This window comes from Budorcas taxicolor, chromosome 17 (genome assembly GCF_023091745.1).
Source record: "Budorcas taxicolor isolate Tak-1 chromosome 17, Takin1.1, whole genome shotgun sequence".
Lineage (NCBI taxonomy): Eukaryota > Metazoa > Chordata > Mammalia > Artiodactyla > Bovidae > Budorcas > Budorcas taxicolor.
In genome coordinates, this window is record NC_068926.1 from 54172734 (window position 1) to 54198054 (window position 25321).

Genomic DNA, 25321 nt, shown 5'->3' on the forward strand with positions numbered 1-25321 from the left:
TAAATATTTTTAAAAATAAGAATAAAACTGAAAACTCTTTTCAATAATATTAGATATGCTTGATATATAATGACAGAGATTTTAGTGATTTTATGAAATAATGTTCTAAATTTTCACTTTTTAAGTGGATTTATTTTGGATTTAGTATAAGTATTAGGTTATAAAAGTAAAACTGAATGAGTAGGAACTGTCAGGTAAGCAAATATTCATATTTTTTGATAAATATAATTCCATAAAGAGCTGAGAAAGTATCACTAAGTTGCTTCATCAAGAATGTGTACTTGGCCAGTGGGACTGGCATCATTAAAATGACTTCATTAAAAAATGCTTACAAATTTTAAAAATATAATTATGTCTTACATTTCTGTCTCTTTACATTTTGAACAATGATTTGGCAGCTCTTATTTTACTTATCCTTCTGTCAGACTCATGAAATGAGTAGGACAAGTAATATTGTCATTTATAGATGGTTGAAGTTAAGCGTCAAAAATATAAACCCCATCCTCCTTTTTATGAAGTTATCTCAAGAAAGTAAATAAATGAAGCAAAATATCTTGCCTTCAGCTCAGTGCTTTTTTTTTTTTTCTTTTAGCAAAACAAGTGATAGGTCATATTTTAATTAGTAAACATTGCATCTCTTTACCACCTCTAACAGCTTTTTTATGTTATATTAGCTACTGCTGCTGCTAAGTCACTTCAGTCGTGTCCGACTCTGTGTGATCCCATAGACAGCAGCCCACCAGGCTCCCCCGTCCCTGGGATTCTCCAGGCAAGAGTACTGGAGTGGGGTGCCATCGCCTTCTCCGATATTAGCTATTGCTGCTGCTGCTGCTGCTGCTGCTGCGAAGTCACTTCAGTCGTGTCCGACTCTGCGACCCCAGAGACGGCAGCCCACCAGGCTCCCCCGTCCCTGGGATTCTCCAGGCACGAACATTGGAGTGGGTTGCCATTTCCTTCTCCAATGCATGAAAGGGAAAAGGGAAAGTGAAGTCACTCAGTCGTGTCCGACTCTTGGCGATCCCATGGACTGCAGCCTACCAGGCTCCTCTGTCCACGGGATTTTCCAGGCAAGAGTACTGGAGTGGGGTGCCATTGTTCTCAGCAAAAGCTACTCTGAGGCACGGGTGGGTGCTGATGACGGCCAGGGCCGTGCGGAGACGGGCGTCTGGAGGCGGGCGTGCCAGGGCCCTGGCCGGGGCCCAGAGGCCACGGCCCCCTCCCCGCAGTCCCTGGCTGGCAGACGTGGGGAGCTGTTGAGAGGGGTCACCAGGAATCCCTTCCCAGGGGGCGGGCGTTCTCTGCATGGAGTGGGCTCGCGGGAGAGACGCCTCTGGGTCCTTCCCGGCGTTAGGCCTGGCGCCCGTGGGCGCGTGAGTGTGCGCGGGCGCCAGTGCCTGTGGGGGTCTGTGCGGACGCCTGTTGGAGAGTCCCGCGGCCTACCCGCCACCCTGTCCACCTAGATAACGTGGCTCCTTAGAGTTTCCCCTGGGCGGACAGGTGTCAGCGTATGCATTTCGGTGCCAGCCGTGTGTGGCTGACTGGTGAAATGTAACGTCTTGTGAAACTCGAGTGTGAAACTAGTGAGATCCAGAGTTTAGATTTAATGGGCTCGAGTGAACCATAATCAAGTTGCGGCCTCCACGCGAGGTAAATGATTGGCTCCTCTTCAGGTAAACCTGAGGAGAGGGCTCATTCCTTTTAAGTGACCCAGATGGTGTTGTGGAGACCAATGGTCCCACTGGGTGCCCTGGCTCCTTCTGCTGTGACTTTTTTTTTTTTTAATAAAACATAACCCACTGGTCTCCTGGAAGCACTCTGGAAAAAAAAAAAAGCTACTTTGAAAAGCTGCTCAGGTCCAAACCTCATTTTTGGCTTTGAAAAGTTATTGAATTCATACTGTTACAAATTGGCAGTGAATCTTCACTATGCCAAACACAAATGAATTGTTTCCATAGCACCACTTTCCTCTGGTGCTTTTGATTGTAGCCTCTCTGTATGGCTTCTAGTTTATTGGGGAGGTAGAATTCATAAATCAACACTTGATTGAAAAACTTCTTTGGCTTTTAACATCCACTTCAGGGGAATTCCCTGGCAGTTCAGTGTTTAGGACTGAAGGCTTTCATTGCAGGGGGCACGGGTTCAATCTCTGGTCCGGTAACTGAAGACTGCCTGCCCAATGGTGAAGCCAAAAAAAAAAAAAAAGACATTAACTTACAGATCACTTTAAGAAATGAGAGTATTTTACACCTAAAGCAGCTGGAAAAAGAACTTCAAAATGCCAAAATTAGCAGAAGGAAAGAAATCAAAGATCAGAGCAGAAATAAATGAAAAAAGAAAGAAAGAAATAATAATAAAGATTAATAAAACTAAAATCTAGCTCTTTGAGACGATAAATGATTACAAACCTTTAGCCAGACTCATCAAGGAAAAAAGAGAGAAGAATCAAATCAACAAAATTAGAAAAGAAAAAGGAGAGGTTACAACAGACAGTTCAGAAATATAAAGGATGATAAGAGACTATTATGAACAATATGGCAATATGAACTATATGGCAATAAAATGGGTAACCTGGAAGAAATGGACAGATTCTTAGAAAAGTTCAATTTTCCAAGACTGAACCAGGAAGAAATAGAAATTATGAACAACCCAATTACAAGCAGTGAAATAAAAACTGTAATCAGAAATCTCCCAAAAAACGAAAGCCCAGGACCAGATGGCTTCACAGGTGAATTCTGTCACGTGTTTAGAGTAGAGCTAACGCCTATCCTTCTAAAACTCTTTCAAAAAATTACAGAGGAAGGAACACTTCCAAACTCATTCTACACAGCCACCATCACCCTGATACCAAAACCAGACAAAGACAACACTAAAAAAGAAAACTACAGGCCAATATCACTGATGAACATATATGCAAAAATCCTCAACAAAATTCTAGCAAACATAATTCAACAACATATTAAAAAGTTCATACACTATGATCAAGTTGGGTTTATTCCAGAGGTGCAAGAATTCTTCAATATATGCAAATCAATTAATGTGATTCACCATGTTAACAAACTGAAAGATAAAAACTATATGATAATCTCAATGGATGCAGAAAAGGCCTTTGACAAAATTCAGCACCCATTTTGATTAAAACTCTTCAAAAAATGGGCATAGAAGTACCATTTACTCAACATAGAAAAGGCCATATATGATAAGCCCACAGCAAACATAATTCTTAATTGTGAAAAACTGAAAGCATTCCTCCTAAGATCAGGAATAAGACAAGGGTGTCTACTCTCACCGCTATAATTCAACATAGTTTTGGAAGTCCTAGTTACAGCAATCAGAGAAGAAAAAGAAATAAAAGGAATCCAGATCAGAAAAGAAGAAGTTATGTTTTCACTGTTTACAGATGACATGATAGAGATGAGAAGAAAAGATACTATCAGAAAATTACTAGAGCTAATCAATGAATTTAGCAAATTCACAGGACACAAAATCAATACACAGAAGTCACTTGCATTCCTATATACTAACAATGAAAAATCAGAAAGAGAAATCAAGGAATCAGTCCCATTCATCATTGCAACAAAAAGAATAAAATAGGAATAAGCCTACCTAAGGCGATGGAAATGGCAACCTACTCCAGTATTCTTGCCTGGAGAATCCCAGGGACAGAGGAGCCTAGTGGGCTGCTGTCTATGGGGTCGCAGAGAGTCAGACACAACTGAAGCGACTTAGCAGCAGCAGCAGCAGCAGCAAGGAGACAAAGGAACTGTATACAGAAAATTATAAGACACTGATGAAATAAATCAGAGACAACATAAACAGATGGAGAGATATTCCATGTTTCTGAGTAGGAAGAATCAATACTGTAAAAATGACTATACTACCAAATGCAATCTACAGATTCAATGTGATCCCTATGAAATTACCAATGGCATTTTTCACAGAGCTAAAACAAAAAATTTCACAATTCACATGGAAGCACAAAAGACCCTTAATATCCAAAGCAGTCTTGAATAGCCAAAGCAGTCTTGAGAAAGAAGAATGGAGCTGGAGGAATCAACCTTCCTGACTTCAGATTATCCTGCAAAGCTATAGTCATCAAGACAGTATGGTACTGGCACAAAAACAGAAAAATATAGACTAATAAAACAACATAGAAAGCCCAGAAATAAAGCCATACACTTATGCTGCTGTTGCTAAGTCACCTCAGTCGTGTCTGACTCTGTGCAACCCCATAGACAGCAGCCCACCAGGCTCCCCCATTCCTGGGATTCTCCAGGCAAGAACACCGGAGTGGGTTGCCATTTCCTTCTCCAATGCATGAAAGTGAAGTCACTCAGTCGTATCTGACTCTTCGCGACCCCATGGACTGCAGCCTACCAGGCTCCTCCGTCCATGGGATTTTCCAGGCAAGAGTACTGGAGTGGGTTGCCATTGCCTTCTCCACATGCACCTATGGGTACCTTATTTTCGACAAAGGAGGCAAGAATATGCAATGGGGCAAAGACAGCCTCTTCAATAAATGGTGCTGGGAAAACTGGACAGCTACATGTAAAAGAATGAAATTAGAACACTCCCTAACACCATACACAAAAACTCAAAATGGAGTAAAGACCTAAATGTAAGACCAGAAACTATAAAACTCTTAGAAGAAAACATAGGCAGAACACTCGATAACATAAATCAAAGCAAGATCCTCTATGACCCACCTCCTAGAATAATGGAAATATAAACAAAAGTAAACAAGCGGGACCTGATTAAACTTAAAAGCTTTTGCACAACAAAGCAAGCTATAAGCAAAGTGAAAAGACAACCCTCAGAATGGGAGAAAATAATAGCAAATGAAACAACTGACAAAAGATTAATTTCCAAAATATATAAGCAGCTGATACAACTCAATACCAGAAAAACAAACAACACAATCAAAAAGTGGGCAAAAGATCTAAATAGACGTTTCTCCAAAGAAGACATATAGATGGCTAACAAACACATGAAAAGATGCTCAACATTGCCCATTATTAGAAAAATACAAATCAAAACTACAGTGAGATATCACCTCACACCAGTCAGAATGGCCATCATCAAAAAGTCTACAAACAATAAATGCTGGAGAGGATATGGAGAGAAGGGAACCCTCTTGCACTGTTGTTGGGAATGTAAATTGATACAGCCTCTATGGAAGACAGTATGGAGATTCCTTTAAAAAGTAGGAACAAACCACCATATGGCCCAGCAACCCGCTCCTAGGCATATACCCTGAGGAAACCAAAACTGAGAAAGACACATACACTCCAGTGTTCATTGCAGCACTATTTACAATAGCTAGAACATGGAATAAACCTAGAGGTCAATCAGCAGATGAATGAGTAAAGAAATTGTGGTACATGTACACAATTGAATATTACTCAACCATAAAATGTACCCATTTGAGTCAGTTCTAATGAGGTGGATAAATCTAGAGCCTATTATACAGAGTGAAGTAAGTCAGAAAGAGAAAGATAAATATTGTATACCAATGTATATATATGGAATCTAGAAAGATGGTATCAAAGAGTTTATTTGCAGGGCAGCAATGGAGAAACAGACATAGAGAACAGACTTATGGACATGGGGAGAGGGGAGGAGAGGGTAAGATGCATGGAGAGAGTAACATGGAAACTTACATTACCATATGTAAAATAGATAGCTAATGGGAATTTGCTGCATGTCTCAGGAAACTCAGAGGCTCTTTATCAACCTAGAGGGGTGACTAGGGATGGAGAGGTAGATGGGAGAGAAGGGATATATGTATACCTATAGCTGATTCATGTTGAGGTTTGACAGAAAACAACAAAATTCTGTAAAGCAATTATCCTTCAATTAAAAAAACAACAACCCCAAACCAAGAAAAAAAAGAAATGGGAGTATTTTAAATGATACTTGGAAGCCAACAGAGTGTGCTTCATGATACCCTTGCTATCCAGGAAATAAAGATTAATTATGCAGCAACTTTGCTTTATAAGAGAACAGTCTATCTCCTTGCATTTTTATCTTTTCTTAGGAAAATACTGCCTATTTGACAAATACCAATTGCTATGGCCATATTTGGCACTGAATAGTGCTTATAACTCAGTATTGGGTATTCCCTCTATGCAAATGTGACGGAAAAGAACCTCATGCCAAGCTATTAGCTTTTATCTTTGACAAATTATAGTGAATAGGAAAAGTATCTGATGACAGAAAAGAGCACATTTTTTAAGGAGAAAAAGATAATTTTGGATATGGATAAGGTCAACTTAATTTTTAATGTTTGGTCAGAAACTAGAACAAATCAAGTAAATCATTTGGCAGTTACCTAAAAGAACAGAAGGTATTGGGGAACATTAAGCATAATTTTATAAAGAACAAATCTTGGTAGACCAATTTTGTTTTCTACTCTGATAAAGTGGTAGACCATATGGACAAAAAGGAGGAAGTTTGTTCTACTTAAAATTATATAATATAGCTGGACTTCACTGAGGTTTCATTTGGTATCACATGGTAATTGCCAAAAAATCATGTTCTTTGCCACCCATCTGTTAACACAGTTGGTGAGAGGGTATCAAGAAATAGTAGCATGGTGTTCGAAAAGAGTATTGTGCCCAGAGTCACAAATAGAAGAATGAGGAAAGGGAGGGCTAACATTTATTGAGCAACTTTTATGCAAGGCTCTGTGCTAGATGATTTGCAAACATATATCTCCCTTCTTGAAAGAGAGATTACTATTATTTCCATTTTACAACTAGTTGAAACTCAGGAAAATTATAGATTTACACAACTAATAAGTGGCCACGCAGGATCCAGGTCTCTCTCACATGTTCCTGTTGACCTTAAGCAAATCACTTCTCCATTTATAAAATAATGGATGTCCAAGCTTCGAGAAACTCAAAGGCTAAGTCAACATGTAACATCTGGCATCCAAAAGTGATCATTCCTCTGGGACCCATGTTGCTGCACCTGGAAGTGGCAGGGTGGCAGACTAGTTAAGTCATGGTCTCTATAACTTGGTCTGAGTGCACATCCTGGCTTTCTCAGCCTACTTACTAGCTGGGTAACCTTGGCCAGCTTCCTTAATGCTTAGAGACAGTAAGTAACTTGCCAGAAGTCACACAGTGAGTTGCAGAGCAAGGATTTGAATCCAAATCTGAATGTCTCTGCATCTGTGCTCCAAATACTGAACTATTCTTCAAGGTGCTATTAGAATGAGTTAATTTTAAAATTCATATTTGACTCTGAATAGGACCACATTGTACACAGTCATTAACTGGAAACAATAGTTTGCTAGAAACTGTATGACAGCCATTTATTTGGAAATAAACTTTCATTCCTTGATTGTCCATATGTAGTTGTTTGACTAATCTTTTCTTGGAAAAATTGAGGAATGTGACTGTGTTAGGATGAATGGAACAAATATTATACATATAGTAATTTATAGTCCTTTGTCATTTTTTTCTTTAGAGATCAGTTCATTTTTAAAATTCACTATCAAAGTGTATATTTTGATGCTTCCTACTGCCATTAAAGTCAATATTCCAGATGTTACATTTTGTCTAAGAATTTTAGCTCTTCTAATTGCAGATGACAAGTGCTACAGGCATTTGTTCTTTACTAGATTTTTCATTTGTGTTCCTTTGATTTTTCTTATTAAAAAAGATGGGGACCTCCCTGGCCGTCCAGTGGATAAGACTCTGTGCTCCCAGTGCACGGGGCCTGGTCAGGGAGCTTGATCCTGAGTGCCGCATCTAAGACCTGGAGCAGCCAAATAAATGCATATTTTTTAAAAAACAGGTGAAGAGCCTAAAAACACTTGTTTTTTTCCTTATACTTTGGTTAACAGTTTATTTTCAATGATGGCCTTGTAGGCAATGTATAGGGATGAGCACAGCAAAATCTTATTCTGCCAGACTTCTGACATAGGTAGGAATTTCTTGCATAGTTGGAAGTATCTTCTTAGTGATAAGAGATTTTCTTGCCAGTCTAGTCTATCTTGATTTCTTTCTCTTCAAACAAGTGTTCAGTAGGTGATAAAGAGGTTAAGTTTAGAGACTACAGTTTCTAACATAACTGAAAATTGATAATAATGAGTCTCTAACTCTCCTTTATATCTTGAAGTTTTCTATACTGGATTTAAGTATATAAAGTACATATATAAGTACATAAAGTAGAAGTCTCACTGAATGATATTCTCAAAGAATTTTGATTGCTTTCATCTCTGAGAGAAGTCACCCCCAAAATGCCATGGAACTTTGCCCTTGATCCTAACCTGCTTATTATTCTCATCAATAATTTAGATTAATAATGTTTATTATGTAATTGAATGTGCCAGACACTATAGTAGGTTTATTATATACATTATCTCATTTGTTTCACTGAACAACTCTATGAGATAGGTATGATTATTATTCCTAGGTTTTACAGATAAAGAAACCAGCACACAGAGGGCTTAGGCTCACTTATCCAAGGTCATATTGCTAGTAAGTTGTGGCACCATGATTTGAATTGAGGTAGGTCGCACAGAGTCAGACATGACTGAAGTGGCTTAGCATGCATGCATGCATTGGAGAAGGAAATGGCAATTCACTCTAGTATTCTTGCCTGGAGAATCCCAGGGACAAAGGAGCCTGGTGGGCTGTTGTCTATGGGGTCGCACAGAGTTGGACACAACTGAAGTGACTTAGCAGCAGCAGCAGCAGTCTAGCTCCAGAAACCTTAATAATTTTCACATAGCAGGAAGCTAGAAGGAATAGTCAGTCTGAGACAGGTGATAGCATTGTAATTCAAAGTCATCTTGGTAGTTAGGAGACTTGTGCTTAAGTAAACAAAATGTCATTAATGGGATTATAAATAATAATAATGTAGAATCTGAGTTTTATCTGCAGCTCAAAAATTATCCATTAGTTGTTGTTGCAGCCTGTATGGGAAGGGAGTTTAGGGGAGAATGAATACATGTATATGTATGACTGAGTCTCTTTGCTGTCCACCTGAGACTCACAATACTGTTAATCAGCTGTGCGTGTATGCTCAGTCGCTTCAGTTGTGTTCAACTCTTTGTGACCCTATGGACTGTAGCTGTTAATCAGCTATACTCCAATATAAAATAAAAAGTTTTTAAAAAATCATCCAGTTGTAATGCGGCTTTAAAAAACAAAATGCTGAGAATTCCCTGACAGTCCAGTGGTTAGGACTCAGTACTGTCACTGCCAGGGCCCCAGATTCAATCACTGGTAGGGAAACTAAAATCCCATAAGCTACCTAGCTTGGCCAAGAAAAAAAATTTTTTTAATTATACTCTGTTAATAAAAATGTAATATCTCATTTATGTGAAATTATGCTTAGAATATTATTTTACATTTTTGGCTTCATGTTTTAAGAAAGACATAATCAAGCCAGAGTCCACATGAAGGTGACCAGAACAAATGAAAAGTCTGGAAACATTCATGGAAAGAATTCATTATGAATTAGCTGAGAACAAAAAGCTAGGATTATGGAAGGATCTGCAGAAAAGAGTTAAAACAGTGGACCTAAATCTGCTATTTTTAGAAAAACTTGCTTGCAAGATTGGCCCTTGGCTGGCGTCTGGGAAGTTGGATTTTAGAAGAATTCCCACCATTCCTTGATAAGATTGGCTCACGTGCCTAAACTATATGTACGAAGAGTGTGGTTTATGTTGAACACCTGCTTTCCTTCTTGGAGTCTGGAATTTTGGTATGGGCTAGGCAGAATATGCCTACGTGATCAGCCCCCAGTAAAAACTCTGGGCTCTGAGTCTCTAATGAGCTTCTCTGGTTGGCAGAATTTCACACGTGTTGTTATACCTCCTTGTTGGAGGAATTAAGGGAGAAGACTCTTGGAAGCTTGCCCCTGGTTTCCTCCTGACTTCACCCCATGTGCCTTTTCCTTTTGCTGGTTTTGCTTTGTACCATTTCACTGTAATAAAGCACGGCCAAGAGCATGATTTTATGCAGAGTCCTGTGAATTCTCCCAGCAAATCATTGAACCTGGGGGTTGTGTTGGGGACCCCTGATTCAGATGGATTAGTATTACTCTTGTTTTGGGATGGAATGTTCTTGCTAGATCTATTAAATCCATCAGGTCTAATGGGTCATTTAAGGCCAGTGTTTCCTTATTAAATTTCTGTCTAGATGATCTGTCCATTGATGTAGGTGGGTGGTAAAGTCCCCTACAATTATCATGTTACTGTCAGTTTCTCCTTTCATGTTTGTTAATATTAGCTTTGGATATTTAGGTTCTCCTGTCTTGGATGCATCTATGACTGTTGTATCTCCTTATTGGATTGATCCCTTTATCATTATGTAATGTCCTCTTTCTTTGTTTTAAAGTCTATTTTGTCTGATATTAATGTTGCTATCCCAACTTTCCTTTTGTTTCTATTTGCATCGAATACCTTTTTCCATCTTCAAATCAAATTGAATTCAACAACATAGTATACATCATACACCATGATCAAGTACAATTTATTCCAAGGCATATAAAATAATAATAATAAAATAATATTTTGAAAATCAGGTGCAAGTAATATCTGAATACATTTTCATGAAATGAAAAGCAAACAGTACACATAAAGCAGAAGTCCCCACTGATTACCTTTTACCTCCAGTCTTTGGACTCTTTGTCAGAGAGAAACCACTGCTACTAATTTTGTAAACCCTTTTAGTCCTTTCTCTGGAGATAGACACAGATTGGATAATACTGCTTTGTGGGTTTTAAAAAATGTGAATGGTATTGTACTGTGTGTGTTGTGTGACTTATTTTTAATAACATGTGTCAGAAATTTTTCCATGTCAGTAAATGAAGAGGCTTTTCTCTAAGAGGTTTAGAAAATCAGCTCTGGAGGCAGAACACCTGTGTGCAGATCTCAGCTTTGCCATCTCTCAGCTGTTCAACCTAACAGCTGATGTCAGTAGTTACCTAACTGCTCTGTGCCTCAGTTTCTTTATCTGTAAAGTGGGGACAATAATAGTACTCACCTCGTATGGTGGCTGTGAGGGCTAAATGATTTAATATAACTAAGCAGTATACAATAGTGGCTGGCTTATAGGAAGTACTTCATAAATACAAACTACAGTCATAATAATTATTGTCATGTACAAAATTTAATTGCTATATTGTGTTCTATAGAATGTACAATTTTTTTATTCCAACCAAGAATGTACAAAAGGATCTGTTTCCTCTGTTATTTAAAATAGCACTTGATCCTCATTCTCTTAATTTCCTTCATTCTGACAGTATTATATTTTAATTTTCATTTCTCTTAAGATTGAACAGCTGTCCACATACATGTTTGGTCATTTATATTTCTTCTGTCATTTGCCCTTTTACTATCTTTCTTCATTTTTTTTCTAATGGAGTGAATGTTTTTTTATCTCTTTATCATATTTTTACCTGGATTTTAGATGTTAATCTGGATAATTGTTCTAGTCTGTCATTTATCTCTGAACTTTGTATATGCTGTCTTTTGTCACACTGAGGGTTTCCTCCCCTTTTTTTCCAAATAGTTTTATTGAGATATAATTTATGATAAAGTACAAATTGTTGCTCTTGTTCCATGCTATGATAACTTCATATATTGGAACAGAATTTTAGTAATAAGTGACCTTGGTTTTCCATAGTTTGAGGTGCTATTAAAATGTTTACATAGAATTATCTTGCTTTAAGCAAAATTCAGTGTTAGAAGAGACTTAAAAAGTGTTAGAGCAGAGTATAATAGTAAATGTTCATAATTATAAGTCTGAGTTGTCAATAAAAGGTTGATGTGATCAGTACGATTTTAAGATAACAAAGCTGGAATAGCATCTCTCCCAGGAATCATACCATGTTATTATTTTCCCAGCTCACACCCCACAGCCCTGCAACATTCCCATACCACTCTGTTCACATGTGTTCTAAGATGTGCATGCTCAATCACTCAAGTTATGTTCAACTCTTTGCAGCCTCATGGACTATAGCCCTCCAGGCTCCACTGTACATGGGATTCTCCAGGCCAGAATACTGGAGTGGGTTGCAGTGTCCTCCTCCACATGGTCTTCCCAACCCAGGGATTGAACTCATGTCTCCTGCATTGACATGCCAACTGTTTACCACTGAGCCACCTGCAAAGCCCATGTTCTAGGATACAGCTCACTTTAGATCACTTGTTAAATTTCTGCCTCCTCTAAGAAACCAGTAAGCTCCACTATGGCAGGGCCATATCTCTTTTTCGCCACCATTTACTTAATAGCTGGCATGTAATAAACACTTGGTAAATGTGTAGAAAACCTGAATAGAAGTGTATGATCTAATCCAGATACAGATTTTTTCATTAAAAAATTGATATTTTAAAATGTCATGGCACTTCAGTTGATAAGAAAAATTATTTTTATGAAGTCTTCATCCTAACCATAGTTGTTTATTATATGAAGTTATTTTTAAATACCTGACCAAAAACCTAAATTTGCCATTTAATACAGTAGTCCTCAGTCAGTTCTTTTGTTAAATATGATCTTTACCCTTTCATGGGCAATAATCAGCTTGGTGACTTTGTCTCACTGATGGAAGAGCAGAGAATAGAGGCTGTACCTAATGTAGTAGTGCCACATAGCTTCCAATCTTTACCATCTTTGCCACCTTGGTATCTCTGAATCTCTGCTTTAATTATTTGAAAAGTAAAACAAAAAATTAGCCACAGTGATTCAGTGCTAGTACCCTTCTCAGAGCTGTCATTCAAATGAATACATGCCTTTTGAATCTGAACTTTTTTATAGCAACAACTGAACCTTTGGTTAAGTTTCCATTGGCATTTCATGCATTGAAAGGTCACTCCTGGTTTATGGTGTACGGGTTTAGAGTTCATTATATTTTCTTCCCTAACCATTAAAAGAAGGTCAGCTGTTTTGCAGTTAATGGCTACTTTAAAAATGTGCTTGATCAAATAATATGTATAAGTAGCTTTAGAAAGAGCCAACCGACTCATTCTACAGCTACTGACGGAAATCCTAGAGCTAAATTGCAAAGATTATGAAATCTTCTTTAAATACTTCAAAGAGAAGCACAATGAAGATAAGGGAATCCTGGCAAGATTAGCTGCAGCTGTCAGATCCTGAAAAATTAGGAATCAAATTTTGACACTTGTAATTGAATCATCCACCCTTCTAAGTGAGTCCAGGCAAACTTGTGATATTTTTAGAACCTTTCAAATCACATTACCCTCTTTAGAGTTCATAGCAGGACCTGAGGCCCCTAAAATTTCCCAGGAGATGGAACAAAACAGAATCAAATAAATTTGCCTCATTTCACTACAATAGAAGGTAGGCTATTATATATGCAGTCCACGTAATCCCACAGCTTTAACTCCAAATGTGAAAACTTTTCATAGAAAATTTTTTTGAGAGTTAACTGCTTGGACAGCAGTTGAAAACCCCATTAGAGATATAGTAACAGCTGTGTGGTGGTGATTTGATTTATAATAGAAGCACAGAGACCTTGGATGGTATGATTAACTGTGTTTCCCAGATGGATATTCCTATGCCACAAGTTTCTATTAAGACAGATTTCTACTAGCATATATCACATTGCTTATTATAGACCCTCCCAAGAGAATCAGCACTTAACTATCCACTACCATATGTAGGTAATTATGTTGTTTATGCTTGGCTTAGTGAGATTTTCTAATTTAAAGTTGAAAACATTAAACTAACAGGTTGGAAAAGGTTAGAATAGTGTTTGTATGTCTATATTTATATATTGTGCTAGTTATGATGAGTGATTTCAGAAGACTAACATTTTAGCAGAAAACAAAAGTTGCTTAAAAACATTTTTTTTCTTGACTTAAAACAAATAACCACTCTGATACCAGACTTCAGGGAATCCAAATGATTTATGACATGAAGTATGACTTGAAAAGATGGCCTTATCAGGTTTTCTGCAAGTCTGAATTCAGACAGAATAGAAGTGGCCAAAAAAATTATGGCCATTTGGGCATATTCATTCTACTCTTGAACAGTTGGTGTTATCCATCTCACATATAACTTTCTTGGGCCTATTTCTATAGTTTTCTATGGTTAAACATCATTTGATAAAATAACTGACAAAGATGTGATTTAATTAAGAAGTGGAAAATAGCATGGATAGTGCACTAACAGGATTTGAGGACACAAGTATTCATTCTAATCCAGTTTTTTTCTAACTTTCTGAACTTCAGTGAGTTGTTTTAATTTCTCTATAAGTTTTCTCCTCTGTAAAAGGAGAAATAGTGTTAAAAAATAGCTCTTTGTAATTCTTGACCATATAAAGTGCTTATTATACTGTTGTCTTATAACGTCTTCACAGCTTAAGTACTGTGAAAATAGCTTCATGCCTGATATTGAGTTGGAAATTTGCAACATAAGCAGAGATTCTTGTTTCCACATAAATATCCAGAATGATATCTGGAATCCAGTAATACTTCTGAGTTCCAGATAAGCTTGAAAAATATTTGTAAATGATTACATACATAGGGAAATAAGCTGCCTTGTCCTTTTAAAAAGCTTGCTCAGATTTTGACCATTACTATTAAAGGTTCCAAAACATATTAAATGGGCAAAAGGAGAAAGAAGATCTGCCAAATTCCATTTTTATCACAAAGGAATTGAGTCTGTAAAATTGGTCCTGAAGCCAGAATCTAGCAATATTAAAACATTAATCTTACTAATCTCAGCATCTGAAATGATGGCTGCTCTTTCATAGATGACAAATTTAGATTACAGTTGTGTATTGGACCAAATGATTAGTAATAGCTGCTATAATGGGCCTTCCTGCACAGTGGCAATCTTTATAGTTTACTTTCATGACAAATTGACTTGATTGGCCTGCTCTATGTAGTGCACTGTTGAAAGCTTTTTCCTTAATGTTCCAAGGATTTATTGTTTATCTCATGCCAAAGTTCCTTCAAAATATTTTTAATTTTTAAATATCTAAGAAATAAATCTCAAAGAATTCACATATGACCCTACATACCCAACACACAACATTTATCTTTATTTCTTCATTCTTTCCCAATCTTAGTTTATAAACATACATAGAAAAATTTTAGTTGTACTCAGAGTATGTAGATTTGTGGTTTCTTGCAGTAGTGATTGTTCTGTTTTACTTCTAAAGAGCACTATATCACACCTAGATCTTTACTCTTCTGTTCTTTCTAATTATTTGACATTTCTTTGTTCCTTAGTGTTTAAAAGGAACAGTAAATTACCTCATCTTCCATGTAATCTTTGTTGTTATTGTTCAGTCACTAAGTCCAATTCTTTGTGACCCCATGGGCTGCAGCATACCAGGCTCCTCTGTCCACTATCTCCCAGAGTTTGCTCAAATTCATGTCCATTGAGTCGGTGATGCTATCTAACCATGTTATCCTCTGCTGCCCCTTTCTCTTGCCTTCAATGTTTCCCAGCATCAGAGTTTGTTCCAGTGAGTCGGCTCTTCACATCAGGTGGCCAAAGTATTGGAATTACAGCCTTAGTAGCAGTTCAAACAAAATGATAGACATTATTAATCATTATCCATCATTCAATTTTATAGAACATTAGTCCATTTTATGGATCTTATTTAAATACCTCCCCGAAGGCAATGGCACCCCACTCCAGTACTCTTGCCTGGAGAATCCCATGGGCAGAGGAGCCTGGTGGGCTGCAGTCCATGGGGTCGTGAGGAGTTGGACACGACTGAGTGACTCCACTTTCACTTTTCACTTTCATGCATTGGAGAAGGAAATGGCAACCCACTCCAATGTTCTTGCCTGGAGAATCCCAGGGACAGGGGAGCCTGGTAGGCTGCCATCTATGGAATTGCACAGAGTCGGACACGACTGAAGTGACTTAGCAGTAGCAGTAGCAGCAAGGTCACTTTAAGTGGTGGAGCAAAGATTTGAAATTGTTTCTCTGATTGCAAAGCCCATGATCTCGACAATTCTCTGAACTGCTTCCGTGACCCTGTTGTACTTCTCCTAGGACTTTTAGTGATTAATTTATAAGTTTATAAATTTTTGCCCAGATAAGTCATTATAACAGAATTATGAGTAAATTTAATTTTTAATACTCAAAGTCTGTTCAAATTAAAGTCTATCAGCTGTAAGGTTTTTGTTGTTGATGGGCTTTTTTGAGGTGGAGTGTTCTTTTCATTATAATTTTTTAGAGTAACACAAATATGTAGTTTAAAAACTAAAACAGGGGACCTCCCTGGTGGTCCAGTGGCTAAGAATCTGCCTGCCAGTGCAAGGGACACATGTTCAATCCCTGGTCTGGGAACTAAGATCCCACATGCTGCAGGGCAGCTAAGCCCATGCGCCATGACTACTGAGCCCACGCACTGTAGAGCCAGTGCTCTGCAAGAGTAAGCCCACACACTGCAGCTAGAGAGTAGCCCCCACTCACCACAGCCAGAGAGAGCCTGCCCGCTACAGTAAAGGCCCAGTGCAGCCACATAAAAGTGCAACAGTAAACAAAGCTTGTAATGAAAATAATGATGCCCTTCCATGCTCCCAAGTCATGCCTCCAACCACTTTTAATGCTTTTACTTGTTTCTTCTAATATTTACCTTTGTATTTCTAAACAACAAAGATATTTCTTTGTATATTTCTTAATATTTAAAAAAATTTTGGACAGGCTATGACCAACCTAGACAGCAGAGACATTACTTTGCCGACAAAGGTCCGTCTAGTCAAAGCTATGGTTTTTCCAGTAGTCTTGTATGGATGTGAGAGTTGGCCTATAAAAGAAAGCTGAAAGCCAAAGAATTGATGCTTTTGAAATGTTGTGTTGGAGAAAACTCTTGAGAGTCCCTTGGAATGCAAAGAGATCCAACCAGTCAATTCTAAGGGAAATCAGTCCTGAATATTCATTGAAAGTGCTGATGCTGAAGCTGAAACTCCAATACTTTGGCCACCTGATGAGAAGAACTGACTCACTGGAAAAGACCCTGATTCTGGGAAGGATAGAAGGCAGGAGGAGAAGGGGACAACAGAGGATGAGATGGTTGGATGGCATCACCAACTCAATGGACATGAGTTTGAGCAAGCTCCAGGAGTTGGTGATGGATAGGGAAGTCTGTCATGCTGCAGTCCATGGGGTCACAAAGAGTTGGACAGGACTGAGCAACTGAACTGAACCATAGGAAATGAGGATTTAGCTCTACTTTCTCCATTCCCTGTATACCCTCCATATCCATCCTTATGTTCTTTATAGTCTCCCAATATAATTATAATTTCTGGTTATGTCACTATTTACTATATACATTATGATGATTATATAAACATGTTATTTATAGCTAAGCCACACAGCATATTATGATTACATATCCTTTCTTGTACACTTCTGTTTTTTTCTCTTCTTATACTGACCTCATTTTTTTGTTTTTGTTTGGTTAGTTTTTTAAGTACCTATCACTCACCTAACTCTAAACCTTCTGGTAGAACTGTACAATTTCTCTTAATATGGCATTATGGTCATCCACAGTACTCTAGTAATTATATTTCTTAAACCTTGGGACTAATTCTTTCTGGAGCCCCTCTCATTCTTCTGTTCCAGTGTAGGAAAATTAATTTCTAGGCTTGCTATACAATGGTAATCTCAGGCTTCACAGTTGTTATCCTGAAAATTTCTCTTACCACTCTTTTGTTTTGGATCTCCTGTTTCCAAACCTCAAGTCTTCTCTTTCTTGGTTTATTTCCTTGTTATAATAGAGAATGTTCCTGAAAATAGGAACATGGATAATACGTTTTTGTGAATCTTGCTTGTTTCAAACTGTCTTTTTTCCGTCCTCATACATGATCAATAATTTGACTAAATAATGAATTCTGGTTGAAAATCTTTTTCCCTGAGAAATTTGAAGGCATTATTCTATTGTCTTCTGGTATTCTTTGGGTTTCCTGGTGGCTCAGTGATAAAGAATTTGCTTGCCAATGCAAGAGACTAAGAGACTGAGGTTCGATCCCTGGGTGGGGAAGATGCCCTGGAGGAGGGCATGGAAACCCACTCCAGTATTCTTGCCTGCAGAATCCCATGGACAGAAGAGACTGGCCAGCTACAGTTCAAAGGGTCCCAAAGTGTAGGACATGACTGAAGCAACTGAGTATGCGCACACTCGCTAGTATTCATTGTTGGTATCTGAGGCTGTTCTGATTCCCAGTCCTTTGATATGATCTTTCATTGTTATTATTGTCATTTACATCTTCTTGAAACTTTTAGAATCCTCTCTTTATCTCTAGTTTTCTAAATTTTTAAGATTGTATACTTAAGTATAGCTCTTTCTTTCATTGAACTGTGCATTCTGTTGGCTCTTCTAATTTAGAATCTTTTGTTCTTTGGTTTTGGAAAATTTTCTTGTATTATTTCTACCTTTTTTGTTTCTGTTGTTTTCTGGAACTCATTGGTTAGATTTGGGACCTTCTTGATTGATTGTTTAATGTTTATTTACTTTCAAAATGTTTAATTTTTAAAAATTATGTTAAATAAGAGTAGTGAAAGTTTGTGTGTGCGTGTTGTATATGAAAGGCATTCCTTATGGCTCAGACAGTGAAGAATCTGCCTGCCATGTGGGAGACCTGGGTTCAGTCCCTGGGTTGGGAAGAGCCCCTGGAAGAGGGCATGGCAACCCACTCCAGTATTCTTGCCTGGAGAATCCCCATGGACAGAGGAGCCTCAGTTCAGTTCAGTGGTTCAGTCATATCTGACTCTTTGCAACCCCATGGACTGCAGCACTCCAGGCTTCCCTGTCCATCACCAACAAAACTTTGTGCACACCAGGACTCAGGAGAAAGGAGCAGTGACCCCACAAGAGACTGAGCCTGTGAGTGTCCAGCAGTCTCCGGCAGAGGCATGGGTCGACAGTGGCCTGCTGTGGGGCCAGTGGCACTGAATACAACAGTCCTGGGAACCTTGGGGCATGCTGGCATAAGTCCTGTTGAAGGAGGACTACCATTACTGCCATTACCCCTACCATAGTTTGGCCTTAGGCCAAACTACAGGAGGGAAAAGAGTCCTACCCATCCACAGAAAATTGGATTAAAGATTTACTGAGCATGGCCCCACCCATCAGAGCAAGGCCCAGATTCCCCCACAGTGAGTCCTTCCCACCAGGAAGCTTCCACCAGCCTCTTATCCTTATCCATCAGAGGACAGACAGAATGAAAACCACAATCACAGAAAACTAACCAAACTGATTACATGGATCACAGCTTTGTCTCTCTCAATGAAACTATAAGACAAGCCATGTAGGGACACCCAAGATGGATGGGTCATGGTAGAGAGTTCTGACAAAATGTGATCCACTGGAGAAGTGGCAAACCACTTCAGTATTCTTGCCTTGAGAACCCCACAAACAGTATGAAAAGGACAGGGACAGAGGAGCCTGGCAGGCTACAGTCCATGGGGTTGCAAATAGTTGGACACGCCTGAGTGACTAAGCACATACTTTTATTACTCAGCTTAAAAAAACAACACTTTTGAGATTGCTTTTGTGCCCCTACATTATCCCTGCCTACAGCCTGAAGCAGGTATCTTCACTGCTCAGAGGAGTTCAGGGTTCCCGTTCTCTGGGTGGAGGCAGCCATCTAGGGTTCCTACCCCTGTGGCCAGGCTTGGCTGGGGCCATCATTCCAGAGCTGGGTGAGCTTCTGACCCTGTTTACTGCTTTCCTCCAAGCAGACACTGTAGACAGTACTGACAGCTGGGGACAATCTAAGCAAAGGGACATTTAAATGTGTTGCCATTCCTTAATAAAAACACCCAGAAAAGAAAAGCAAGCAAGCATAACCTCTTGATAGAGAGGAACTTCTCACAGACACTTTGCAAACATCACATGCTCTCTTTCCTCTCTGCAACACCTAGATTGTCTTCTGAGAAAGATCACAGATCTTGGTGAAACCTACTTAAGAATAAGAACAAGTGAAAAGATCTTTTTTCTACCTGTTTCTCACAGGAATGGGGGGGAAACCATTGTTGGAGCTGTCAAAGGGGCCTCAGAGCTTTCCTGACTGTCCCCGTAGCAGGACTCTGGCCTCACAGTCAGGAGACGGGGGTAAGGAGTGATGTGACTGTGGACAAAACGCTTCCCTTCCTAGGCACCATCGGCACAGGGAGGTGACCCCAGCATTCCTCTGTAGAGGTTGGAATTAAACAGGAGTAGTAGGAGGTCTCGGAGAAGGCAATGGCACCCCACTCCAGTACTCTTGCCTGGAAAACCCCATGGACAGAGGATCTTGGTGGGCTGCAGTCCATGGGGTTGCTAAGAGTCGAACACGACTGAGTGACTTCACTTTATCCCATCCAGTTTCCACCCCTCTCAGAGGATACTCCATCATGAGTTAGGTTTTTATCCTTCTGTGATTTTTATTTACTGTTTGACCACCCATTTGTATCCCTAAACAGTATATTATTTAGTTTCCTAAGCAATACTGCTAATGGGAGCATTCTCTGTTTATTCTGTAACTTGCTTTTTTGGTTCTACATTATTTCTTGAACCTATAATTGTTTATTTTGATTGTGTATACTATATTGTATGAATATAAAACAATTAGTTATGGCATTTTTTCTGACTTTTTGCTATTGCAGGTTTCTATCAATATTATTATGTATGTTTCCCTGTGACTATGAGCAAGGATTTTTGGAGGGTAGTGTTTCCTAACTTTTTTCACAACATGGCACTTAAAGTAAATAGTTACTGTTTAGCATACTGAGATAAAAGGACAAGGCTGCTTATAGCTGAGGATTACTGGCCTGGGAATTCTTTATAATATCTTGCCCAGCTGCTGCAGAGTCTAAGTGGATTAATATGTGGGCACACCTGTACTGTTTGTGCCACATGAGTGTCCTGGAGCACACCCCATTTAGGAAGACCTGCTCTGGAGCAGTGCTTCTCAAAGTGTGGTCTGAAGACCTGTTCTAGTACACAAACGGTTAGTTACTAATCCACAACCATGTAAATTAGGAGGAAGCATTTAAGAACATCTAAATAGGAAGTCAAGAAACACCTGGAGTAACAGGCAAATTTGGCCTTGGAGTACGGAATGAAGCAGGGCAAGGCTAATAAAGTTTTGCCCAGAGAATGTACTGGTCATAGCAAACACCCTCTTCCAACAACACAAGAGAAGACTTTACACATGGACATCACTAGATGGTCAACACCAAAATCAGATTGATTATATACTTTTCATGCAGCCAAAGATGGAGAAGCTCTATACAGTCACAAAAACAAGACCGGGAGCTGACTGTGGCTCAGATCATGAACTCCTTATTGCCAAATTCAGACTTAGATTGAAGAAAGTGCGGAAAACCACTAGACCATTCAGGTATGACCTAAATCAAATCCCTTATGATTATACAGTGGAAGAGAGAAATAGATTTAAGGGACTAGATCTGATAGAGTGCCTGATGAACTATGGACAGAGGTTCCTGACATTGTACAGGAGATCAAGACCATCCCCAAGAAAAAGAAATGCAAAAAAGTAGATGGCTGTCTGAGGAGGCCTTACAAATAGCTGTGAGAAGAAGAGAAGCGAAAAGCAAAGCAGAAAAGGAAAGATATACCCATTTGAATGGAGAGTTCCAAAGAATAGCAAGGAGAGAGAAGAAAGCCTTCCTCAGTGATCAGTGCAAAGAAATAGAGGAAAACAATAGATGGGGAAGACTAGAGATCTCTTCAAGAAAATTAGAGATACCAAGGGAACATTTCATGCAAAGATGGGCTCGATAAAGGACAGAAATGGTACGGACCTGACAGAAGCAGAAGATATTAAGAAGAGGTGGCAAGAATACACAGAAGAACTGTACAAATAAGAGCTTCACGACCTAGATAATCACGATGGTGTGATCACTCACCTAGAGCCAGACATACTAGAATGTGAAGTCAAATGGACCTTAGGAAGCATCACTATGAACAAAGCTAGTGGAGGTGATGGAATTCCAGTTGAGCTATTTCAAATCCTGAAAGATGATGCTGTGAAAGTGCTGCACTCAATATGCCAGCAAATTTGGAAAACTCAGCAGTGGCCACAGGACTGGAAAAGGTCAGTTTTCATTCCAATCCTAAAGAAAGGCAATGCCAAAGAATGCTCAAACTACCGCACAATTGCACTCATCTCACATGCTAGTAAAGTAATGCTCAAAATTCTCCAAGCCAGGCTTCAGCAGTACGTGAACCATGAACTTCCAGATGTTCAAGCTGGTCTTAGAAAAGGCAGAAGAACCAGAGATCAAATTGCCAACATCCACTGGATCATGAGAAAAGCAAGAGAGTTCCAGAAAAACATATATTTCTGCTTTATTGACTATGCTAAATCCTATGACTGTGTGGATCACAACGAACTGTGGAAAATTCTGAAAGAGATGGGAATACCAGACCACCTGACCTGCCTCTTGAGAAACCTATATGCAGGTCAGGAAGCAACAGTTAGAACTGGACATGGAACAACAGACTGGTTCCAAATAGGAAAAGGAGTACATCAAGGCTGTATATTGTCACCCTGCTTATTTAACTTCTGTGCAGAGTACATCATGAGAACCACTGGGCTGGATGAAGCACAAGCTGGAATCAAGATTGCCGGGAGAAATATCAATAACCTCAGATATGGAGATGTCACCACCCTTATGGCAGAAAGTGAAGAACTAAAGAGCCTCTTGATGAAAGTGAAAGAGGAGAGTGAAAAAGTTGGCTTAAAGCTCAACATTCAAGAAATGAAGATCATGGCATCTGGTCCCATCACTTCATGGCAAATAGATGGGGAAACAGTGGAAACAGTGTCAGACTTTATTTTTGGGGGCTCCAAAATCACTGCAGGTGGTGATTGTAGCCATGAAATTAAAAGACGCTTACTACTTGGAAGGAAAGGTATGACCAACCTAGACCACATATTAAAAAGCAGAGACATTACTTTGTCAACAAAGTTCTGTCTAGTCAAGGCTATGGAATTTCCAGTAGTCATGTATGGATGTGAGAGCTGGACTATAAAGAAAGCTGGGTGCAGAAGAATTGATGCTTTTGAACTGTGGTGTTGGAGAAGACTTTTGAGAGTCCCTTGGACAGCAGGGAGATCCAGCCAGTCCATGCTAAAGGAGATCAGTCCTGGGTGTTCATTGGAAGGACAGATGTTGAAGCTGAAACACCAATTCTTTGGCCACCTGATGTGAAGAGCTAACACATTTGAAAAGACCCTGATGCTGGGAAAGATTGAAGGCAGGAGGAGAAGGGGACGACAGAGAATGAGATGGTTGGATGGTATCACCGACTCAATGGACATGAGTTTGGGTAAACTCCAGGAATTGGTAATGGACAGGGAGGCCTGGCATGCTGCAGTTCATGGGGTTATAAAGAGTCGGACATGACTGAGTGACTGAACTGAACTGATCTGATAGATTTGATACGGTATAAACATTGTTATTATTTTATAAGAGTATCCAGTTCACAAACAATTAGAAAGTTTGAAAAACTGGTTAATCACCATAGATAAGTGTGAGAAACCCTGCTGTTTGTGGGCCTTGGTGGTAGATGGGAGGTACATGGTCAACCTTAGTAGCTATGCCTAGTTGACTTACAAATTATTATTCCAAATTTATATCCCTCACTCTCAGTGGTGTATAGGTGTTCTACTTCCTCCACATCTTCAACAACGCTTAGTATGGAAGGGCTTTTTATTTCTACTACTCAGATGGGCATAATAATGGTATCTTACTATGGTTTTAATTTGCATCACTGATTATAAATGAGGTCAGACATCTTTTAATATGCTTATTGGCCACTTTAGGTTTTCCTTTCTATGAAGTGACTATTCAAGTATTTTATCCATTTTTCTATTGGGTTATTTGCCTTTCTCTCATTGATTTGTGGGTTTAATTTATGTATTTTTGGATTAAATTCTTTATTGGATTAACATGTTACAAATATATTCTTCCCAACTTGTGATTTATATTCTTAAACTCCTAATATATATTTTGATGAACAGAAGTTCTGAATTTTAGCAGTCAAGTTTATCAACATCCATTTTCAGAAATCCTTTCCTATCTCAATAATCATAGTGATATTTTCCTATATTCTAGATTTTTAGTTCTCGTTTTCAAATTTAAGTCTATATAATCCAGTTGGTATTGATTTTTTACATTATGAAGTAAGGGCTCCATTAATTGAGCATTTTATTCTTTTCTTAAATTGAAGCAGAGTTGTTAGTTTCAGTGTTAGTTTGTTGTATAGCAGAATGATTCAGTTACATACATATTTTCAGATTCTTTTCCATCATAGGTTATTACAAGATATATTCAATATATCCCTGTGCTATAGTAAATCCTTGTTATTTATCTGACCCTGACTACCTTTCCCCTAGGTAGTTTGTCCAGTGAATGTCAAATAACCAATCAGCATAGAGCACATTGAGTAATCAGTAGGTTTGTTCTTTCACAAAACATTTATAGCTTTTAGCTTTTAAAAATAGTTCCAGAGCACAGCAAGACAGAGAAAGGGAAGATTGGCCTAGATAATACAGAGGATAGCAGATGAACAGGATTGATTTCATTTTGGGCACTTTGCCCAGGACACTTTTAATAGAACATATAGTTACTCTGAGGATTCTGAATCTGTGGTTGTGTCAGGCTTACACATTTATTCTTTTAAAGGAAAAGTTGCAAGTTATTAGATTCTAGGTATATTGGTCTGACTTAAATTTTTTTAAACAGTTTCTGTAATCCAGCCATTGATAATTTTGCTGTGTGTGGGCTAGATTCCTTAATATTAAAACTAACTCAGTCATGGATAGAGAAATATTTTGAACTTCCTTCTTCTAAATCACAATGTGTTCATCATTTCTTTCAAAGTTTAAGTCATTTAAAAAGATGTCTAAACGATGAATTAGTGGGTTCTTTTTATGTGAAGAATTTTTAATCTTATGGGTTTTAAGGACTTTCTTTGTGTATTCAGGAATCAATCAAGTCTTTAAAGAAAAAAAAACCCTATATTTTAGAAACGTTCTCCTTCCTGTTTTGCTGCCTTACAGTTTATTGGGTTGGCCAAAAAGTTTGTTTGGATTTTTCCGTAACATCCTACAGAAAAACCCAAACTAACTTTTGAACCAACCCAAGAGAATTACTGACCTTAGATTTAGCCTATTTTTAGGAGGTAAAATACCACATGGTCATAGAGCTTGCATTAAATAGTGGCTTTGAATGAATTTTCCTTTTTTTCTGTTTTCTAAAGCTTCAGTAATACATTCATTTACTTTTATTACTTATAAAATTATTTATTACCTCCCTAATTATCCTTATAAAGAACTGGGCATTAAAAAGTTTAAGATTATTAA

General features: G+C 38.5%; 1 protein-coding gene across 1 annotated transcript in view; it reads left to right on the forward strand.

The window, feature by feature from the left end:
• Nucleotides 1–25321, forward strand: part of IFT81 (intraflagellar transport 81) — a 96343-nt gene that overhangs the window by 36423 nt on the left and 34599 nt on the right. The gene's annotated exons all lie outside the window — the stretch shown is intronic.